The sequence below is a fragment of the Pelophylax lessonae genome (genome assembly GCF_965119305.1).
Source record: "Pelophylax lessonae genome assembly, chromosome: 9".
Lineage (NCBI taxonomy): Eukaryota > Metazoa > Chordata > Amphibia > Anura > Ranidae > Pelophylax > Pelophylax lessonae.
The window spans coordinates 27,804,040-27,823,763 of NC_138776.1; the positions used below are offsets into that span (position 1 = coordinate 27,804,040).

Consider the following 19,724-nt stretch of genomic DNA (forward strand, 5'->3'; position numbering starts at 1 on the left):
TCTTCTTTTGGCTGATCCAACACTCACCGAGAAAGAAGAATCTTGGCCTCCAACCTTCGCTGTAGCGATTCCAACACGTGCCGAAGAAAGGTGGCATCTTCCAACCTCTTTTGGCCGATCCAACAATCACCTAGAAAGGGACATACTGGCCTCCAACCTCCCCTATAGCCAGTCCAACACACACCTAAGAAAGGTAGCATCTTCCAACATCTTCTTTTGGCTGATCCAAGAATCACCTAGAAAGAAAAATACTGGCCTCCAACCTCCCCTGTAGCCAGTCCAACACACACCTTGGAAAAGTAGCATCTTCCACCTTCTTTTGGTTGATCAATCACCTAGAAAAAGAAATACTGGCCTCCAACCTCCCCTATAGCCAGTCCAACACACGCCTAAGAAAGGTAGCATCTTCCAACATCTTCTTTTGGCTGATTCAACAATCACCTAGAAAGAAAAATACTGGCCTCCAACCTCCCCTGTAGCCAGTCCAACACACCTTGGAAAAGTAGCATCTTCCACCTTCTTTTGGTTGATCAATCACCTAGAAAAAGAAATACTGGCCTCCAACCTCCCCTATAGCCAGTCCAACACACACCTTGGAAAAGTAGCATCTTCCACCCTCTTTTGGTCGATCAATCACCTAGAAAGAGAAATACTAGCCTCCAACCTCCCCTTTTGCCAGCCTCCTACCTCTTCTTTTGGCTGATCCAACACTCACCGAGAAAGAAGAATCTTGGCCTCCAACCTTCGCTGTAGCGATTCCAACACGTGCCGAAGAAAGGTAGCATCTTCCAACATCTTCTTTTGGCTGATCCAAGAATCACCTAGAAAGAAAAATACTGGCCTCCAACCTCCCCTGTAGCCAGTCCAACACACACCTTGGAAAAGTAGCATCTTCCACCTTCTTTTGGTTGATCAATCACCTAGAAAAAGAAATACTGGCCTCCAACCTCCCCTATAGCCAGTCCAACACACGCCTAAGAAAGGTAGCATCTTCCAACATCTTCTTTTGGCTGATCCAACAATCACCTAGAAAGAAAAATACTGGCCTCCAACCTCCCCTGTAGCCAGTCCAACACACACCTTGGAAAAGTAGATTCTTCCACCTTCTTTTGGTTGGTCAATTACCTAGAAAAAGAAATACTGGCCTCCAACCTCCCCTATAGCCAGTCCAACACACGCCTAAGAAAGGTAGCATCTTCCAACATCTTCTTTTGGCTGATCCAACAATCACCTAGAAAGAAAAATACTGGCCTCCAACCTCCCCTGTAGCCAGTCCAACACACACCTTGGAAAAGTAGATTCTTCCACCTTCTTTTGGTTGATCAATTACCTAGAAAAAGAAATACTGGCCTCCAACCTCCCCTATAGCCAGTCCAACACACGCCTAAGAAAGATAGCATCTTCCAACATCTTCTTTTGGCTGATCCAACAATCACATAGAAAGAAAAATACTGGCCTCCAACCTCCCCTGTAGCCAGTCCAACACACACCTAGGAAAAGTAGCATCTTCCACCCTCTTTTGGTCGATCAATCACCTAGAAAGAGAAATACTAGCCTCCAACCTCCCCTTTTGCCAGTCGAACACACACCTAAGAAAAGTAGCAGCCTCCTACCTCTTCTTTTGGCTGATCCAACACTCACCGAGAAAGAAGAATCTTGGCCTCCAACCTTCGCTGTAGCGATTCCAACACGTGCCGAAGAAAGGTGGCACCTTCCAACCTCTTTTGGCCGATCCAACAATCACCTAGAAAGGGACATACTGGCCTCCAACCTCCCCTATAGCCAGTCCAACACACACCTAAGAAAGGTAGCATCTTCCAACATCTTCTTTTGGCTGATCCAAGAATCACCTAGAAAGAAAAATACTGGCCTCCAACCTCCCCTGTAGCCAGTCCAACACACACCTTGGAAAAGTAGCATCTTCCACCTTCTTTTGGTTGATCAATCACCTAGAAAAAGAAATACTGGCCTCCAACCTCCCCTATAGCCAGTCCAACACACGCCTAAGAAAGGTAGCATCTTCCAACATCTTCTTTTGGCTGATTCAACAATCACCTAGAAAGAAAAATACTGGCCTCCAACCTCCCCTGTAGCCAGTCCAACACACACCTTGGAAAAGTAGCATCTTCCACCTTCTTTTGGTTGATCAATCACCTAGAAAAAGAAATACTGGCCTCCAACCTCCCCTATAGCCAGTCCAACACACGCCTAAGAAAGGTAGCATCTTCCAACATCTTCTTTTGGCTGATCCAACAATCACCTAGAAAGAAAAATACTGGCCTCCAACCTCCCCTGTAGCCAGTCCAACACACACCTAGGAAAAGTAGCATCTTCCACCCTCTTTTGGTCGATCAATCACCTAGAAAGAGAAATACTAGCCTCCAACCTCCCCTTTTGCCAGCCTCCTACCTCTTCTTTTGGCTGATCCAACACTCACCGAGAAAGAAGAATCTTGGCCTCCAACCTTCGCTGTAGCGATTCCAACACGTGCCGAAGAAAGGTAGCATCTTCCAACATCTTCTTTTGGCTGATCCAAGAATCACCTAGAAAGAAAAATACTGGCCTCCAACCTCCCCTGTAGCCAGTCCAACACACACCTTGGAAAAGTAGCATCTTCCACCTTCTTTTGGTTGATCAATCACCTAGAAAAAGAAATACTGGCCTCCAACCTCCCCTATAGCCAGTCCAACACACGCCTAAGAAAGGTAGCATCTTCCAACATCTTCTTTTGGCTGATCCAACAATCACCTAGAAAGAAAAATACTGGCCTCCAACCTCCCCTGTAGCCAGTCCAACACACACCTTGGAAAAGTAGTCTCTTCCACCTTCTTTTGGTTGATCAATCACCTAGAAAAAGAAATACTGGCCTCCAACCTCCCCTATAGCCAGTCCAACACACGCCTAAGAAAGGTAGCATCTTCCAACATCTTCTTTTGGCTGATCCAACAATCACCTAGAAAGAAAAATACTGGCCTCCAACCTCCCCTGTAGCCAGTCCAACACACACCTTGGAAAAGTAGATTCTTCCACCTTCTTTTGGTTGATCAATTACCTAGAAAAAGAAATACTGGCCTCCAACCTCCCCTATAGCCAGTCCAACACACGCCTAAGAAAGGTAGCATCTTCCAACATCTTCTTTTGGCTGATCCAACAATCACCTAGAAAGAAAAATACTGGCCTCCAACCTCCCCTGTAGCCAGTCCAACACACACCTTGGAAAAGTAGATTCTTCCACCTTCTTTTGGTTGATCAATTACCTAGAAAAAGAAATACTGGCCTCCAACCTCCCCTATAGCCAGTCCAACACACGCCTAAGAAAGATAGCATCTTCCAACATCATCTTTTGGCTGATCCAACAATCACATAGAAAGAAAAATACTGGCCTCCAACCTCCCCTGTAGCCAGTCCAACACACACCTAGGAAAAGTAGCATCTTCCACCCTCTTTTGGTCGATCAATCACCTAGAAAGAGAAATACTAGCCTCCAACCTCCCCTTTTGCCAGTCGAACACACACCTAAGAAAAGTAGCAGCCTCCTACCTCTTCTTTTGGCTGATCCAACACTCACCGAGAAAGAAGAATCTTGGCCTCCAACCTTCGCTGTAGCGATTCCAACACGTGCCGAAGAAAGGTGGCACCTTCCAACCTCTTTTGGCCGATCCAACAATCACCTAGAAAGGGACATACTGGCCTCACACCTCCCCTATAGCCAGTCCAACACACACCTAAGAAAGGTAGCATCTTCCAACATCTTCTTTTGGCTGATCCAAGAATCACCTAGAAAGAAAAATACTGGCCTCCAACCTCCCCTGTAGCCAGTCCAACACACACCTTGGAAAAGTAGCATCTTCCACCTTCTTTTGGTTGATCAATCACCTAGAAAAAGAAATACTAGCCTCCAACCTCCCCTATAGCCAGTCCAACACACGCCTAAGAAAGGTAGCATCTTCCAACATCTTCTTTTGGCTGATTCAACAATCACCTAGAAAGAAAAATACTGGCCTCCAACCTCCCCTGTAGCCAGTCCAACACACACCTTGGAAAAGTAGCATCTTCCACCTTCTTTTGGTTGATCAATCACCTAGAAAAAGAAATACTGGCCTCCAACCTCCCCTATAGCCAGTCCAACACACGCCTAAGAAAGGTAGCATCTTCCAACATCTTCTTTTGGCTGATCCAACAATCACCTAGAAAGAAAAATACTGGCCTCCAACCTCCCCTGTAGCCAGTCCAACACACACCTAGGAAAAGTAGCATCTTCCACCCTCTTTTGGTCGATCAATCACCTAGAAAGAGAAATACTAGCCTCCAACCTCCCCTTTTGCCAGCCTCCTACCTCTTCTTTTGGCTGATCCAACACTCACCGAGAAAGAAGAATCTTGGCCTCCAACCTTCGCTGTAGCGATTCCAACACGTGCCAAAGAAAGGTAGCATCTTCCAACATCTTCTTTTGGCTGATCCAACAATCACCTAGAAAGAAAAATACTGGCCTCCAACCTCCCCTGTAGCCAGTCCAACACACACCTTGGAAAAGTAGATTCTTCCACCTTCTTTTGGTTGATCAATTACCTAGAAAAAGAAATACTGGCCTCCAACCTCCCCTATAGCCAGTCCAACACACGCCTAAGAAAGATAGCATCTTCCAACATCTTCTTTTGGCTGATCCAACAATCACATAGAAAGAAAAATACTGGCCTCCAACCTCCCCTGTAGCCAGTCCAACACACACCTAGGAAAAGTAGCATCTTCCACCCTCTTTTGGTCGATCAATCACCTAGAAAGAGAAATACTAGCCTCCAACCTCCACTTTTGCCAGTCGAACACACACCTAAGAAAAGTAGCAGCCTCCTACCTCTTCTTTTGGCTGATCCAACACTCACCGAGAAAGAAGAATCTTGGCCTCCAACCTTCGCTGTAGCGATTCCAACACGTGCCGAAGAAAGGTGGCATCTTCCAACCTCTTTTGGCCGATCCAACAATCACCTAGAAAGGGACATACTGGCCTCCAACCTCCCCTATAGCCAGTCCAACACACACCTAAGAAAGGTAGCATCTTCCAACATCTTCTTTTGGCTGATCCAAGAATCACCTAGAAAGAAAAATACTGGCCTCCAACCTCCCCTGTAGCCAGTCCAACACACACCTTGGAAAAGTAGCATCTTCCACCTTCTTTTGGTTGATCAATCACCTAGAAAAAGAAATACTGGCCTCCAACCTCCCCTATAGCCAGTCCAACACACGCCTAAGAAAGGTAGCATCTTCCAACATCTTCTTTTGGCTGATTCAGCAATCACCTAGAAAGAAAAATACTGGCCTCCAACCTCCCCTGTAGCCAGTCCAACACACACCTTGGAAAAGTAGCATCTTCCACCTTCTTTTGGTTGATCAATCACCTAGAAAAAGAAATACTGGCCTCCAACCTCCCCTATAGCCAGTCCAACACACACCTTGGAAAAGTAGCATCTTCCACCCTCTTTTGGTCGATCAATCACCTAGAAAGAGAAATACTAGCCTCCAACCTCCCCTTTTGCCAGCCTCCTACCTCTTCTTTTGGCTGATCCAACACTCACCGAGAAAGAAGAATCTTGGCCTCCAACCTTCGCTGTAGCGATTCCAACACGTGCCGAAGAAAGGTAGCATCTTCCAACATCTTCTTTTGGCTGATCCAAGAATCACCTAGAAAGAAAAATACTGGCCTCCAACCTCCCCTGTAGCCAGTCCAACACACACCTTGGAAAAGTAGCATCTTCCACCTTCTTTTGGTTGATCAATAACCTAGAAAAAGAAATACTGGCCTCCAACCTCCCCTATAGCCAGTCCAACACACGCCTAAGAAAGGTAGCATCTTCCAACATCTTCTTTTGGCTGATCCAACAATCACCTAGAAAGAAAAATACTGGCCTCCAACCTCCCCTGTAGCCAGTCCAACACACACCTTGGAAAAGTAGATTCTTCCACCTTCTTTTGGTTGATCAATTACCTAGAAAAAGAAATACTGGCCTCCAACCTCCCCTATAGCCAGTCCAACACACGCCTAAGAAAGGTAGCATCTTCCAACATCTTCTTTTGGCTGATCCAACAATCACCTAGAAAGAAAAATACTGGCCTCCAACCTCCCCTGTAGCCAGTCCAACACACACCTTGGAAAAGTAGATTCTTCCACCTTCTTTTGGTTGATCAATTACCTAGAAAAAGAAATACTGGCCTCCAACCTCCCCTATAGCCAGTCCAACACACGCCTAAGAAAGATAGCATCTTCCAACATCTTCTTTTGGCTGATCCAACAATCACATAGAAAGAAAAATACTGGCCTCCAACCTCCCCTGTAGCCAGTCCAACACACACCTAGGAAAAGTAGCATCTTCCACCCTCTTTTGGTCGATCAATCACCTAGAAAGAGAAATACTAGCCTCCAACCTCCCCTTTTGCCAGTCGAACACACACCTAAGAAAAGTAGCAGCCTCCTACCTCTTCTTTTGGCTGATCCAACACTCACCGAGAAAGAAGAATCTTGGCCTCCAACCTTCGCTGTAGCGATTCCAACACGTGCCGAAGAAAGGTGGCATCTTCCAACCTCTTTTGGCCGATCCAACAATCACCTAGAAAGGGACATACTGGCCTCCAACCTCCCCTATAGCCAGTCCAACACACACCTAAGAAAGGTAGCATCTTCCAACATCTTCTTTTGGCTGATCCAAGAATCACCTAGAAAGAAAAATACTGGCCTCCAACCTCCCCTGTAGCCAGTCCAACACACACCTTGGAAAAGTAGCATCTTCCACCTTCTTTTGGTTGATCAATCACCTAGAAAAAGAAATACTGGCCTCCAACCTCCCCTATAGCCAGTCCAACACACGCCTAAGAAAGGTAGCATCTTCCAACATCTTCTTTTGGCTGATTCAACAATCACCTAGAAAGAAAAATACTGGCCTCCAACCTCCCCTGTAGCCAGTCCAACACACCTTGGAAAAGTAGCATCTTCCACCTTCTTTTGGTTGATCAATCACCTAGAAAAAGAAATACTGGCCTCCAACCTCCCCTATAGCCAGTCCAACACACACCTTGGAAAAGTAGCATCTTCCACCCTCTTTTGGTCGATCAATCACCTAGAAAGAGAAATACTAGCCTCCAACCTCCCCTTTTGCCAGCCTCCTACCTCTTCTTTTGGCTGATCCAACACTCACCGAGAAAGAAGAATCTTGGCCTCCAACCTTCGCTGTAGCGATTCCAACACGTGCCGAAGAAAGGTAGCATCTTCCAACATCTTCTTTTGGCTGATCCAAGAATCACCTAGAAAGAAAAATACTGGCCTCCAACCTCCCCTGTAGCCAGTCCAACACACACCTTGGAAAAGTAGCATCTTCCACCTTCTTTTGGTTGATCAATCACCTAGAAAAAGAAATACTGGCCTCCAACCTCCCCTATAGCCAGTCCAACACACGCCTAAGAAAGGTAGCATCTTCCAACATCTTCTTTTGGCTGATTCAACAATCACCTAGAAAGAAAAATACTGGCCTCCAACCTCCCCTGTAGCCAGTCCAACACACACCTTGGAAAAGTAGCATCTTCCACCTTCTTTTGGTTGATCAATCACCTAGAAAAAGAAATACTGGCCTCCAACCTCCCCTATAGCCAGTCCAACACACGCCTAAGAAAGGTAGCATCTTCCAACATCTTCTTTTGGCTGATCCAACAATCACCTAGAAAGAAAAATACTGGCCTCCAACCTCCCCTGTAGCCAGTCCAACACACACCTAGGAAAAGTAGCATCTTCCACCCTCTTTTGGTCGATCAATCACCTAGAAAGAGAAATACTAGCCTCCAACCTCCCCTTTTGCCAGCCTCCTACCTCTTCTTTTGGCTGATCCAACACTCACCGAGAAAGAAGAATCTTGGCCTCCAACCTTCGCTGTAGCGATTCCAACACGTGCCGAAGAAAGGTAGCATCTTCCAACATATTCTTTTGGCTGATCCAAGAATCACCTAGAAAGAAAAATACTGGCCTCCAACCTCCCCTGTAGCCAGTCCAACACACACCTTGGAAAAGTAGCATCTTCCACCTTCTTTTGGTTGATCAATCACCTAGAAAAAGAAATACTGGCCTCCAACCTCCCCTATAGCCAGTCCAACACACGCCTAAGAAAGGTAGCATCTTCCAACATCTTCTTTTGGCTGATCCAACAATCACCTAGAAAGAAAAATACTGGCCTCCAACCTCCCCTGTAGCCAGTCCAACACACACCTTGGAAAAGTAGTCTCTTCCACCTTCTTTTGGTTGATCAATTACCTAGAAAAAGAAATACTGGCCTCCAACCTCCCCTATAGCCAGTCCAACACACGCCTAAGAAAGATAGCATCTTCCAACATCTTCTTTTGGCTGATCCAACAATCACATAGAAAGAAAAATACTGGCCTCCAACCTCCCCTGTAGCCAGTCCAACACACACCTAGGAAAAGTAGCATCTTCCACCCTCTTTTGGTCGATCAATCACCTAGAAAGAGAAATACTAGCCTCCAACCTCCCCTTTTGCCAGTCGAACACACACCTAAGAAAAGTAGCAGCCTCCTACCTCTTCTTTTGGCTGATCCAACACTCACCGAGAAAGAAGAATCTTGGCCTCCAACCTTCGCTGTAGCGATTCCAACACGTGCCGAAGAAAGGTGGCACCTTCCAACCTCTTTTGGCCGATCCAACAATCACCTAGAAAGGGACATACTGGCCTCCAACCTCCCCTATAGCCAGTCCAACACACACCTAAGAAAGGTAGCATCTTCCAACATCTTCTTTTGGCTGATCCAAGAATCACCTAGAAAGAAAAATACTGGCCTCCAACCTCCCCTGTAGCCAGTCCAACACACACCTTGGAAAAGTAGCATCTTCCACCTTCTTTTGGTTGATCAATCACCTAGAAAAAGAAATACTGGCCTCCAACCTCCCCTATAGCCAGTCCAACACACGCCTAAGAAAGGTAGCATCTTCCAACATCTTCTTTTGGCTGATTCAACAATCACCTAGAAAGAAAAATATTGGCCTCCAACCTCCCCTGTAGCCAGTCCAACACACACCTTGGAAAAGTAGCATCTTCCACCTTCTTTTGGTTGATCAATCACCTAGAAAAAGAAATACTGGCCTCCAACCTCCCCTATAGCCAGTCCAACACACGCCTAAGAAAGGTAGCATCTTCCAACATCTTCTTTTGGCTGATCCAACAATCACCTAGAAAGAAAAATACTGGCCTCCAACCTCCCCTGTAGCCAGTCCAACACACACCTAGGAAAAGTAGCATCTTCCACCCTCTTTTGGTCGATCAATCACCTAGAAAGAGAAATACTAGCCTCCAACCTCCCCTTTTGCCAGCCTCCTACCTCTTCTTTTGGCTGATCCAACACTCACCGAGAAAGAAGAATCTTGGCCTCCAACCTTCGCTGTAGCGATTCCAACACGTGCCGAAGAAAGGTAGCATCTTCCAACATCTTCTTTTGGCTGATCCAAGAATCACCTAGAAAGAAAAATACTGGCCTCCAACCTCCCCTGTAGCCAGTCCAACACACACCTTGGAAAAGTAGCATCTTCCACCTTCTTTTGGTTGATCAATCACCTAGAAAAAGAAATACTGGCCTCCAACCTCCCCTATAGCCAGTCCAACACACGCCTAAGAAAGGTAGCATCTTCCAACATCTTCTTTTGGCTGATCCAACAATCACCTAGAAAGAAAAATACTGGCCTCCAACCTCCCCTGTAGCCAGTCCAACACACACCTTGGAAAAGTAGTCTCTTCCACCTTCTTTTGGTTGATCAATCACCTAGAAAAAGAAATACTGGCCTCCAACCTCCCCTATAGCCAGTCCAACACACGCCTAAGAAAGGTAGCATCTTCCAACATCTTCTTTTGGCTGATCCAACAATCACCTAGAAAGAAAAATACTGGCCTCCAACCTCCCCTGTAGCCAGTCCAACACACACCTTGGAAAAGTAGATTCTTCCACCTTCTTTTGGTTGATCAATTACCTAGAAAAAGAAATACTGGCCTCCAACCTCCCCTATAGCCAGTCCAACACACGCCTAAGAAAGGTAGCATCTTCCAACATCTTCTTTTGGCTGATCCAACAATCACCTAGAAAGAAAAATACTGGCCTCCAACCTCCCCTGTAGCCAGTCCAACACACACCTTGGAAAAGTAGATTCTTCCACCTTCTTTTGGTTGATCAATTACCTAGAAAAAGAAATACTGGCCTCCAACCTCCCCTATAGCCAGTCCAACACACGCCTAAGAAAGATAGCATCTTCCAACATCATCTTTTGGCTGATCCAACAATCACATAGAAAGAAAAATACTGGCCTCCAACCTCCCCTGTAGCCAGTCCAACACACACCTAGGAAAAGTAGCATCTTCCACCCTCTTTTGGTCGATCAATCACCTAGAAAGAGAAATACTAGCCTCCAACCTCCCCTTTTGCCAGTCGAACACACACCTAAGAAAAGTAGCAGCCTCCTACCTCTTCTTTTGGCTGATCCAACACTCACCGAGAAAGAAGAATCTTGGCCTCCAACCTTCGCTGTAGCGATTCCAACACGTGCCGAAGAAAGGTGGCACCTTCCAACCTCTTTTGGCCGATCCAACAATCACCTAGAAAGGGACATACTGGCCTCACACCTCCCCTATAGCCAGTCCAACACACACCTAAGAAAGGTAGCATCTTCCAACATCTTCTTTTGGCTGATCCAAGAATCACCTAGAAAGAAAAATACTGGCCTCCAACCTCCCCTGTAGCCAGTCCAACACACACCTTGGAAAAGTAGCATCTTCCACCTTCTTTTGGTTGATCAATCACCTAGAAAAAGAAATACTGGCCTCCAACCTCCCCTATAGCCAGTCCAACACACGCCTAAGAAAGGTAGCATCTTCCAACATCTTCTTTTGGCTGATTCAACAATCACCTAGAAAGAAAAATACTGGCCTCCAACCTCCCCTGTAGCCAGTCCAACACACACCTTGGAAAAGTAGCATCTTCCACCTTCTTTTGGTTGATCAATCACCTAGAAAAAGAAATACTGGCCTCCAACCTCCCCTATAGCCAGTCCAACACACGCCTAAGAAAGGTAGCATCTTCCAACATCTTCTTTTGGCTGATCCAACAATCACCTAGAAAGAAAAATACTGGCCTCCAACCTCCCCTGTAGCCAGTCCAACACACACCTAGGAAAAGTAGCATCTTCCACCCTCTTTTGGTCGATCAATCACCTAGAAAGAGAAATACTAGCCTCCAACCTCCCCTTTTGCCAGCCTCCTACCTCTTCTTTTGGCTGATCCAACACTCACCGAGAAAGAAGAATCTTGGCCTCCAACCTTCGCTGTAGCGATTCCAACACGTGCCGAAGAAAGGTAGCATCTTCCAACATCTTCTTTTGGCTGATCCAAGAATCACCTAGAAAGAAAAATACTGGCCTCCAACCTCCCCTGTAGCCAGTCCAACACACACCTTGGAAAAGTAGCATCTTCCACCTTCTTTTGGTTGATCAATCACCTAGAAAAAGAAATACTGGCCTCCAACCTCCCCTATAGCCAGTCCAACACACGCCTAAGAAAGGTAGCATCTTCCAACATCTTCTTTTGGCTGATCCAACAATCACCTAGAAAGAAAAATACTGGCCTCCAACCTCCCCTGTAGCCAGTCCAACACACACCTTGGAAAAGTAGATTCTTCCACCTTCTTTTGGTTGATCAATTACCTAGAAAAAGAAATACTGGCCTCCAACCTCCCCTATAGCCAGTCCAACACACGCCTAAGAAAGGTAGCATCTTCCAACATCTTCTTTTGGCTGATCCAACAATCACCTAGAAAGAAAAATACTGGCCTCCAACCTCCCCTGTAGCCAGTCCAACACACACCTTGGAAAAGTAGATTCTTCCACCTTCTTTTGGTTGATCAATTACCTAGAAAAAGAAATACTGGCCTCCAACCTCCCCTATAGCCAGTCCAACACACGCCTAAGAAAGATAGCATCTTCCAACATCTTCTTTTGGCTGATCCAACAATCACATAGAAAGAAAAATACTGGCCTCCAACCTCCCCTGTAGCCAGTCCAACACACACCTAGGAAAAGTAGCATCTTCCACCCTCTTTTGGTCGATCAATCACCTAGAAAGAGAAATACTAGCCTCCAACCTCCCCTTTTGCCAGTCGAATACACACCTAAGAAAAGTAGCAGCCTCCTACCTCTTCTTTTGGCTGATCCAACACTCACCGAGAAAGAAGAATCTTGGCCTCCAACCTTCGCTGTAGCGATTCCAACACGTGCCGAAGAAAGGTGGCACCTTCCAACCTCTTTTGGCCGATCCAACAATCACCTAGAAAGGGACATACTGGCCTCCAACCTCCCCTATAGCCAGTCCAACACACACCTAAGAAAGGTAGCATCTTCCAACATCTTCTTTTGGCTGATCCAAGAATCACCTAGAAAGAAAAATACTGGCCTCCAACCTCCCCTGTAGCCAGTCCAACACACACCTTGGAAAAGTAGCATCTTCCACCTTCTTTTGGTTGATCAATCACCTAGAAAAAGAAATACTGGCCTCCAACCTCCCCTATAGCCAGTCCAACACACGCCTAAGAAAGGTAGCATCTTCCAACATCTTCTTTTGGCTGATTCAACAATCACCTAGAAAGAAAAATACTGGCCTCCAACCTCCCCTGTAGCCAGTCCAACACACACCTTGGAAAAGTAGCATCTTCCACCTTCTTTTGGTTGATCAATCACCTAGAAAAAGAAATACTGGCCTCCAACCTCCCCTATAGCCAGTCCAACACACGCCTAAGAAAGGTAGCATCTTCCAACATCTTCTTTTGGCTGATCCAACAATCACCTAGAAAGAAAAATACTGGCCTCCAACCTCCCCTGTAGCCAGTCCAACACACACCTAGGAAAAGTAGCATCTTCCACCCTCTTTTGGTCGATCAATCACCTAGAAAGAGAAATACTAGCCTCCAACCTCCCCTTTTGCCAGCCTCCTACCTCTTCTTTTGGCTGATCCAACAATCACATAGAAAGAAAAATACTGGCCTCCAACCTCCCCTGTAGCCAGTCCAACACACACCTAGGAAAAGTAGCATCTTCCACCCTCTTTTGGTCGATCAATCACCTAGAAAGAGAAATACTAGCCTCCAACCTCCCCTTTTGCCAGTCGAACACACACCTAAGAAAAGTAGCAGCCTCCTACCTCTTCTTTTGGCTGATCCAACACTCACCGAGAAAGAAGAATCTTGGCCTCCAACCTTCACTGTAGCGATTCCAACACGTGCCGAAGAAAGGTGGCATCTTCCAACCTCTTTTGGCCGATCCAACAATCACCTAGAAAGGGACATACTGGCCTCCAACCTCCCCTATAGCCAGTCCAACACACACCTAAGAAAGGTAGCATCTTCCAACATCTTCTTTTGGCTGATCCAAGAATCACCTAGAAAGAAAAATACTGGCCTCCAACCTCCCCTGTAGCCAGTCCAACACACACCTTGGAAAAGTAGCATCTTCCACCTTCTTTTGGTTGATCAATCACCTAGAAAAAGAAATACTGGCCTCCAACCTCCCCTATAGCCAGTCCAACACACGCCTAAGAAAGGTAGCATCTTCCAACATCTTCTTTTGGCTGATTCAACAATCACTTAGAAAGAAAAATACTGGCCTCCAACCTCCCCTGTAGCCAGTCCAACACACACCTTGGAAAAGTAGCATCTTCCACCTTCTTTTGGTTGATCAATCACCTAGAAAAAGAAATACTGGCCTCCAACCTCCCCTATAGCCAGTCCAACACACGCCTAAGAAAGGTAGCATCTTCCAACATCTTCTTTTGGCTGATCCAACAATCACCTAGAAAGAAAAATACTGGCCTCCAACCTCCCCTGTAGCCAGTCCAACACACACCTAGGAAAAGTAGCATCTTCCACCCTCTTTTGGTCGATCAATCACCTAGAAAGAGAAATACTAGCCTCCAACCTCCCCTTTTGCCAGCCTCCTACCTCTTCTTTTGGCTGATCCAACACTCACCGAGAAAGAAGAATCTTGGCCTCCAACCTTCGCTGTAGCGATTCCAACACGTGCCGAAGAAAGGTAGCATCTTCCAACCTCTTTTGGCCGATCCAACAATCACCTAGAAAGGGACATACTGGCCTCCAACCTCCCCTATAGCCAGTCCAACACACACCTAAGAAAGGTAGCATCTTCCAACATCTTCTTTTGGCTGATCCAACAATCACCTAGAAAGAAAAATACTGGCCTCCAACCTCCCCTGTAGCCAGTCCAACACACACCTTGGAAAAGTAGCATCTTCCACCTTCTTTTGGTTGATCAATCACCTAGAAAAAGAAATACTGGCCTCCAACCTCCCCTATAGCCAGTCCAACACACGCCTAAGAAAGGTAGCATCTTCCAACATCTTCTTTTGGCTGATCCAACAATCACCTAGAAAGAAAAATACTGGCCTCCAACCTCCCCTGTAGCCAGTCCAACACATACCTTGGAAAAGTAGATTCTTCCACCTTCTTTTGGTTGATCAATCACCTAGAAAAAGAAATACTGGCCTCCAACCTCCCCTATAGCCAGTCCAACACACGCCTAAGAAAGGTAGCATCTTCCAACATCTTCTTTTGGCTGATCCAACAATCACCTAGCAAGAAAAATACTGGCCTCCAACCTCCCCTGTAGCAAGTCCAACACACACATAGGAAAAGTAGCATCTTCCACCCTCTTTTGGTCGATCAATCACCTAGAAAGAGAAATACTAGCCTCCAACCTCCCCTTTTGCCAGTCGAACACACACCTAAGAAAAGTAGCAGCCTCCTACCTCTTCTTTTGGCTGATCCAACACTCACCGAGAAAGAAGAATCTTGGCCTCCAACCTTCGCTGTAGTGATTCCAACACGTGCCGAAGAAAGGTAGCATCTTCCAACCTCTTTTGGCCGATCCAACAATCACCTAGAAAGGGACATACTGGCCTCCAACCTCCCCTATAGCCAGTCCAACACACACCTAAGTAGCATCTTCCAACCTCTTCTTTTGGCTGATCCAACAATCACCTAGAAAGAAAAATACTGGCCTCCAACCTCCCCTATAGCCAGTCCAACACACGCCTAAGAAAGGTAGCATCTTCCAACATCTTCTTTTGGCTGATCCAACAATCACCTTGAAAGAAAAATACTGGCCTCCAACCTCCCCTGTAGCCAGTCCAACACACACCTTGGAAAAGTAGCATCTTCCACCTTCTTTTGGTTGATCAATCACCTAGAAAAAGAAATACTGGCCTCCAACCTCCCCTATAGCCAGTCCAACACACGCCTAAGAAAGGTAGCATCTTCCAACATCTTCTTTTGGCTGATCCAACAATCACCTAGAAAGAAAAATACTGGCCTCCAACCTCCCCTGTAGCCAGTCCAACACACGCCTAAGAAAGGTAGCATCTTCCAACATCTTCTTTTGGCTGATCCAACAATCACCTAGAAAGAAAAATACTGGCCTCCAACCTCCCCTATAGCCAGTCCAACACACGCCTAAGAAAGGTAGCATCTTCCAACATCTTCTTTTGGCTGATCCAACAATCACCTAGAAAGAAAAACACTGGCCTCCAACCTCCCCTGTAGCCAGTCCAACACACACCTAGGAAAAGTAGCATCTTCCACCCTCTTTTGGTCGATCAATCACCTAGAAAGAGAAATACTAGCCTCCAACCTCCCCTTTTGCCAGTCGAACACACACCTAAGAAAAGTAGCAGCCTCCTACCTCTTCTTTTGGCTGATCCAACACTCACCGAGAAAGAAGAATCTTGGCCTCCAACCTTCGCTGTAGCGATTCCAACACGTGCCGAAGAAAGGTGGCACCTTCCAACCTCTTTTGGCCGATCCAACAATCACCTAGAAAGGGACATACTGGCCTCCAACCTCCCCTATAGCCAGTCCAACACACACCTAAGAAAGGTAGCATCTTCCAACATCTTCTTTTGGCTGATCCAAGAATCACCTAGAAAGAAAAATACTGGCCTCCAACCTCCCCTGTAGCCAGTCCAACACACACCTTGGAAAAGTAGCATCTTCCACCTTCTTTTGGTTGATCAATCACCTAGAAAAAGAAATACTGGCCTCCAACCTCCCCTATAGCCAGTCCAACACACGCCTAAGAAAGGTAGCATCTTCCAACATCTTCTTTTGGCTGATTCAACAATCACCTAGAAAGAAAAATACTGGCCTCCAACCTCCCCTGTAGCCAGTCCAACACACACCTTGGAAAAGTAGCATCTTCCACCTTCTTTTGATTGATCAATCACCTAGAAAAAGAAATACTGGCCTCCAACCTCCCCTATAGCCAGTCCAACACACGCCTAAGAAAGGTAGCATCTTCCAACATCTTCTTTTGGCTGATCCAACAATCACCTAGAAAGAAAAATACTGGCCTCCAACCTCCCCTGTAGCCAGTCCAACACACACCTATGAAAAGTAGCATCTTCCACCCTCTTTTGGTCGATCAATCACCTAGAAAGAGAAATACTAGCCTCCAACCTCCCCTTTTGCCAGCCTCCTACCTCTTCTTTTGGCTGATCCAACACTCACCGAGAAAGAAGAATCTTGGCCTCCAACCTTCGCTGTAGCGATTCCAACACGTGCCGAAGAAAGATAGCATCTTCCAACATCTTCTTTTGGCTGATCCAAGAATCACCTAGAAAGAAAAATACTGGCCTCCAACCTCCCCTGTAGCCAGTCCAACACACACCTTGGAAAAGTAGCATCTTCCACCTTCTTTTGGTTGATCAATCACCTAGAAAAAGAAATACTGGCCTCCAACCTCCCCTATAGCCAGTCCAACACACGCCTAAGAAAGGTAGCATCTTCCAACATCTTCTTTTGGCTGATCCAACAATCACCTAGAAAGAAAAATACTGGCCTCCAACCTCCCCTGTAGCCAGTCCAACACACACCTTGGAAAAGTAGCATCTTCCACCTTCTTTTGGTTGATCAATCACCTAGAAAAAGAAATACTGGCCTCCAACTTCCCCTATAGCCAGTCCAACACACGCCTAAGAAAGGTAGCATCTTCCAACATCTTCTTTTGGCTGATTCAACAATCACCTAGAAAGAAAAATACTGGCCTCCAACCTCCCCTGTAGCCAGTCCAACACACACCTTGGAAAAGTAGCATCTTCCACCTTCTTTTGGTTGATCAATCACCTAGAAAAAGAAATACTGGCCTCCAACCTCCCCTATAGCCAGTCCAACACACGCCTAAGAAAGGTAGCATCTTCCAACATCTTCTTTTGGCTGATCCAACAATCACCTAGAAAGAAAAATACTGGCCTCCAACCTCCCCTGTAGCCAGTCCAACACACACCTAGGAAAAGTAGCATCTTCCACCCTCTTTTGGTCGATCAATCACCTAGAAAGAGAAATACTAGCCTCCAACCTCCCCTTTTGCCAGCCTCCTACCTCCTTCTTTTGGCTGATCCAACACTCACCGAGAAAGAAGAATCTTGGCCTCCAACCTTCGCTGTAGCGATTCCAACACGTGCCGAAGAAAGGTAGCATCTTCCAACATCTTCTTTTGGCTGATCCAACAATCACCTAGAAAGAAAAATACTGGCCTCCAACCTCCCCTGTAGCCAGTCCAACACACACCTAAGAAAGATAGCATCTTCCAACATCTTCTTTTGGCTGATCCAACAATCACATAGAAAGAAAAATACTGGCCTCCAACCTCCCCTGTAGCCAGTCCAACACACACCTAGGAAAAGTAGCATCTTCCACCCTCTTTTGGTCGATCAATCACCTAGAAAGAGAAATACTAGCCTCCAACCTCCCCTTTTGCCAGTCGAACACACACCTAAGAAAAGTAGCAGCCTCCTACCTCTTCTTTTGGCTGATCCAACACTCACCGAGAAAGAAGAATCTTGGCCTCCAACCTTCGCTGTAGCGATTCCAACACGTGCCGAAGAAAGGTAGCATCTTCCAACCTCTTTTGGCCGATCCAACAATCACCTAGAAAGGGACATACTGGCCTCCAACCTCCCCTATAGCCAGTCCAACACACACCTAAGTAGCATCTTCCAACCTCTTCTTTTGGCTGATCCAACAATCACCTAGAAAGAAAAATACTGGCCTCCAACCTCCCCTATAGCCAGTCCAACACACGCCTAAGAAAGGTAGCATCTTCCAACATCTTCTTTTGGCTGATCCAACAATCACCTAGAAAGAAAAATACTGGCCTCCAACCTCCCCTGTAGCCAGTCCAACACACACCTTGGAAAAGTAAGCATCTTCCACCTTCTTTTGGTTGATCAATCACCTAGAAAAAGAAATACTGGCCTCCAACCTCCCCTATAGCCAGTCCAACACACGCCTAAGAAAGGTAGCATCTTCCAACATCTTCTTTTGGCTGATCCAACAATCACCTAGACAGAAAAATACTGGCCTCCAACCTCCCCTGTAGCCAGTCCAACACACACCTTGGAAAAGTAGCATCTTCCACCTTCTTTTGGTTGATCAATCACCTAGAAAAAGAAATACTGGCCTCCAACCTCCCCTATAGCCAGTCCAACACACGCCTAAGAAAGGTAGCATCTTCCAACATCTTCTTTTGGCTGATCCAACAATCACCTAGAAAGAAAAATACTGGCCTCCAACCTCCCCTGTAGCCAGTCCAACACACACCTTGGAAAAGTAGCATCTTCCACCCTCTTTTGGTCGATCAATCACCTAGAAAGAGAAATACTAGCCTCCAACCTCCCCTTTTGCCAGTCGAACACACACCTAAGAAAAGTAGCAGCCTCCTACCTCTTCTTTTGGCTGATCCAACACTCACCGAGAAAGAAGAATCTTGGCCTCCAACCTTCGCTGTAGTGATTCCAACACGTGCCGAAGAAAGGTAGCATCTTCCAACCTCTTTTGGCCGATCCAACAATCACCTAGAAAGGGACATACTGGCCTCCAACCTCCCCTATAGCCAGTCCAACACACACCTAAGTAGCATCTTCCAACCTCTTCTTTTGGCTGATCCAACAATCACCTAGAAAGAAAAATACTGGCCTCCAACCTCCCCTATAGCCAGTCCAACACACGCCTAAGAAAGGTAGCATCTTCCAACATCTTCTTTTGGCTGATCCAACAATCACCTAGAAAGAAAAATACTGGCCTCCAACCTCCCCTGTAGCCAGTCCAACACACACCTTGGAAAAGTAGCATCTTCCACCTTCTTTTGGTTGATCAATCACCTAGAAAAAGAAATACTGGCCTCCAACCTCCCCTATAGCCAGTCCAACACACGCCTAAGAAAGGTAGCATCTTCCAACATCTTCTTTTGGCTGATCCAACAATCACCTAGAAAGAAAAATACTGGCCTCCAACCTCCCCTGTAGCCAGTCCAACACACACCTTGGAAAAGTAGATTCTTCCACCTTCTTTTGGTTGATCAATTACCTAGAAAAATAAATACTGGCCTCCAACCTCCCCTATAGCCAGTCCAACACACGCCTAAGAAAGGTAGCATCTTCCAACATCTTCTTTTGGCTGATCCAACAATCACCTAGAAAGAAAAATACTGGCCTCCAACCTCCCCTGTAGCCAGTCCAACACACACCTTGGAAAAGTAGATTCTTCCACCTTCTTTTGGTTGATCAATTACCTAGAAAAAGAAATACTGGCCTCCAACCTCCCCTATAGCCAGTCCAACACACGCCTAAGAAAGATAG

At 46.2% G+C, this 19,724-nt stretch overlaps 1 protein-coding gene across 1 annotated transcript in view; it reads right to left on the reverse strand.

Annotated features, from left to right (window-relative positions):
- Positions 1-19,724, reverse strand: part of LOC309563128 (killer cell lectin-like receptor subfamily G member 1) — a 1,237,212-nt gene that overhangs the window by 249,035 nt on the left and 968,453 nt on the right. The window lies entirely within an intron of this gene.